Here is a 4,514-nt window from a genome sequence, read left to right as displayed (position 1 = left end):
TCTGTCACTGTTTCATTTACTCACTTAATCTACAATGTCTGTATAATTTTAAGGTTCACTCTAACACTACTTAAATAGTTCCTATCTCAGAACGCATTATTGTTATTCGTTCCTTCCTTACAGTCCACGTTCATACCAATTATTCCTACCCCTATTCCACGTAACCAATCTCATTATCAGGTCAATAATTTGTCTTTCATTCACAAGCTTCAATTTTAATCTTATTAAGTGTCTTCTGCAAGTCCATACAATATACATCAGTAGACATTCCCCATGTTCTGCTTTAATTACTTACTCAAAATATCGATTAAATTTGTTCAATATGACTTTCACTTTACAAACCCATGTTGAGTCTGCTTAATCAACTTAAACTCTTTAAGTGCTCAGTCACTCTGATCTTAACTATAAATTCCCAATAATTTTCCAGAAGAATTGTTAGATTAAAAGATCTATAAGTTCCTTCCAATAAATAATGGAATTTTCAAGTTTCTAATCTAAAATGAAGTTCTCCTGAAACTTCATGGAGAGAGCTTTGAAAGATTAAGCCTACAATATCGACAATATTTTCACCGACTTCCTTTAAAACCCTGGATGAAAATGATCAAGAGCTCACGTTAACTTCAGTGAGTTCTAGTTCATGATGTATTATTAATTTCTCTAGAATATCAGTACTTTATCCTTTTACTTTACTTGGTTTTATTTACAATACAACCCATACTTTTTTTTAAAGTTCTTTTGACTACCATATTGTTTTTAAACATAATTATAAACGTTTCTATTGTCAATCTTGATATCCCATGAAGTTTCTTTCTATATGTCTTTGAAGAGCTAAGTTCTGTTTTTAAAGTCTTAATTTGCTGTTGTTAATAGCTCTCCCAGTCTCCTGGATCTACTGTATTCCTTGCACTACTCTCTTTGATTTTTTTAGTTTTCCTTTAATCATACATTCATCATTGAAACTGACTGTGTTTTATTTGGTAAGTTAAATTATATAGCTCAAATCCTCTTATTAAATCTCTTATTGTTCATTTGTCATTTTATCTGATAACTGTTTTGACCAGTTTATTGTTGCCAATCTCCATTCAATCCTTTTAAAGTAATTCAGCAAAGTACCGAAAATGAACAAGTGTTGAGGTTCCTGTTTTCAAACTTAACATTAAGTTCAACCATAGTATGATAAATAAATGTTTCCATCTAACTAGATTTTAACTAAAACTGCTGATTACTCAGTACTCATTTAATATGGTTTGCCCTCTTATCATCTGTGTTCCACCCAAAGAAAGCTATTCATTGCCTGATGATGTTTGAAACTGAGCCTTTTTTGGCAGCTTTTGTCAGTGGTAGCTTGCCGATGATACGAAGTTAGGTGGACAGGCAGGTAGCACGGAGGAAGTGGGGAGGCTGCAGAAGGATCTAGACAGTTTGGGAGAGTGGTCCAGGAAATGGCTGATGGAATTCAATGTGAGCAAATGCGAGGTCTTGCACTTTGGAAAAAAGAATACAAGCATGGACTACTTTCTAAACGGTGAGAAAATTCATAAAGCCAAAGTACAAAGGGATCTGGGAGTGCTAGTCGATGTCCAGCGGAGATTCACATGGATGATCCCTGGAATGGTAGGTCTAACATACGAGGAACGGCTGAGTATCCTGGTATTGTATTCATTGGAGTTTAGAAGATTAAGGAGAGATCTATTAGAAACTTAGAAGATAATACATGGCTTGGAAAGGGTGGATGCTAGGAAATTGTTTCCGTTAGGCGAGGAGACTAGGACCCATGGACACAGCCTTAGCATTAGAGGGGGTAAATTCAGAACAGAAATGCGGAGACATTTCTTCAGCCAGAGAATGGTGGGCCTGTGGAATTCATTGCCACAGAGTGCAGTGGAGGCCGGGACGCTAAATGTCTTCAAGGCAGAGATTGATAAATTCTTGATGTCACAAGGAATTAAGGGCTACGGGGAGAATGCGGGTAAGTGGAGTTGAAATGCCCATCAGCCGTGATTGAATGGCGGAGTGGACTCAATGGGCCGAATGGCCTTACTTCCACTCCTATGTCTCATGGTCTTATTATCTTGATTACTCAGCTTCAGGACAAGGAGGCAGCTCTCACGACTATCACAGAGATCAAACCTGTGTTGTTGGCATTACCCTGAATCACATGCTAATCATTGGGCACTTGGTGTTTTGAAGTAATGAGCTGCCGGCCGTCATTTTTTACTTTGCTACTTCAGGATTCTGACTAGGTATCAGTGATAAAGGACAGACTACTGGTGAGCACAGGTTCTATGGCCATGCTGCTAGGAAGTCTCTCACACACATCATGAGCATCCACTGTATGACTTCCAGTCTTCTTTAAATGTTACTTTGCATGGAATTTCAACAACCACACAGCAAGAAAAAAAGATTGGGAGAATATTACTGGTGAAGTGTAACAGCAGAGGCATTTGCTGTACATAACTAGAGCCAGTTTATTGCATGATAGGAATAGGTATAAGTTACATTCACTGATTAGACATAATTATTTAATCTGGAGCCAAGTATGTTACTGTCAGGATCAGGCACTTTAGTTTCTTTTAAATCTCACACTCACTGTTGAAACTCTTAGAGTGCCTGATTCTCTACCATGTAACATTATTAGGATGCACGGACCTTAATGCAACTTCAATACTAATTCTTCCAGAACTACTACCTTCCGTAACAGCTTCCTCTAAGCTTTCTTGCCCATAGATAATATTTATACATTCATGTATGTAACTACTTTTAGATTTTAATTATTAGCGCATCACCCACTGAGACTTGACTTCACAAAAGCAGGCAGTCTAAAGGTTGCACCTTCTTCTGGAACACATTCCCTTCAGAATTTCAAGATTGGCATGTTTTTATCTTGAGGATAATTGACCTTGATTTTTATCTTAATGTTCATTGTGCTATGAACCATTTCTCCGTTAGATGATTTGTTTTTATCTCTTGAATGTCCTTCATTGAAGATGGTCTTCTTGTAAAGCTTGGTTTTTGTTTCATTACCTTATTTAAAGAATCCTTACTGTGCTGAGTCTCCTCCAGAGAGGAACCCTTCCCTTCTGTCTCAGGTAGTTATCCCGTAATATCATCAGGGGATCTTTAATCTCATGAATGTGCAGCAGGGAGTTGTCTGCTCTGTTGAAACAAGTATTTTCTTCCTTGTAAAATTATGAATTTCTTGTTCAGGCAACTGCATTTTTGATTTGAAAGGTTTACAGGTAGTGAGTGATGCTATTATGAACCTTCCAGCTCAGCGAGCAAACTTACATCCATTTATTCCCCTTGTCTAAGTGCCCAGAGGGAAATTGAGAGTCAAACTTCTTGCTGTGGGTCTGGAGTCACAGGTAAGTCAGACCAGGTAAGGATGGCAGATTCACTTCCCTGTAGGGTATTAGCGAACCAGATGGGTTTGTCGTGGTTACATGATCACCATTAGGTAAACTCTCTATTCCAGATTTTAATGATTTCAAATTTCCTCATCTGCCACGAAGGATTCAAACTGGCATTTGAATTCCCCAGAACAGCCTGGGGCTCAACACTGACGCCAGTGACATTACCACTACACTCCAGCCTCCCCTGTTAATATCCCATTTGCTGAGTAAAGATTGATTGACATTTATAAAATATAATCAGTTCTCTTAATGTACAGAATTGCAAAAATTATTCTGTCATACGTAAAAATATTCTGGAATATCAGTTAACAAAAATGGAATTATGTTTACTTGGTCAGTGTTCAATGTTATCACATAAATGGCATAACACATCATTTGTTTATAATTCATTCATGGGATGTGAGCATTGCTGGCTAGCCAGCATTTATTTCCCATCCTTAATTGACACTTGAACTGACGGGCTTTCTAGTGCTATTTCGGAGGGCAATAAAGGGTCAACCACATTGTTATATGTCTGGAGTAACATTTAGACTAGATGATAAACTTCCAAAGATCAATTGACAATAGTCACCATTAAGCTAGCTTTCAAATCCAGATTTTCATTGATTCAAATTTCACCATCTGCCAATGTGGGATTTGAACCCTTGTGCCCAGAGCATTTGTTTGAGTCTCTGAATTACTAGTTCAGCAACAATATCCCCATAGCACCACCTCCCCATGCAATAAGTTTTGTATCGCTGACTCCAGTAATGGCAATACTTAAAGAAATTTAACTTATTAGAACCACAGAATTAGTTGGCAGCGTTCTTGCCTCAGAATCAAAAGTCGCAGCTGACCCCCTGAGCAGTACTGAAAGAGTGCTGCATTGAAAGAGGTACTAATCTTTGGAATTCAATGCTAAAAGAAGGCTCACTTTCCCTGTTGACTGGCAGTATTTGAAGAGAAACAGGGAATTCTCTGTACTGCATTCAGCATTCCTCCCTGTAAAGTCATCTGAAAACAATTTAACAAGTCAAATTATCTCAGCTTGTGCTTACAAATCTTGAATGTTGTATTGGCCTATGTAACAAGTCATAGCAATTCAAAGTAATTTATGATCTT

This window comes from Chiloscyllium plagiosum, chromosome 1 (genome assembly GCF_004010195.1).
Source record: "Chiloscyllium plagiosum isolate BGI_BamShark_2017 chromosome 1, ASM401019v2, whole genome shotgun sequence".
NCBI classification, from domain to species: domain Eukaryota; kingdom Metazoa; phylum Chordata; class Chondrichthyes; order Orectolobiformes; family Hemiscylliidae; genus Chiloscyllium; species Chiloscyllium plagiosum.
Note: the sequence above shows the minus strand (reverse complement) of the source record.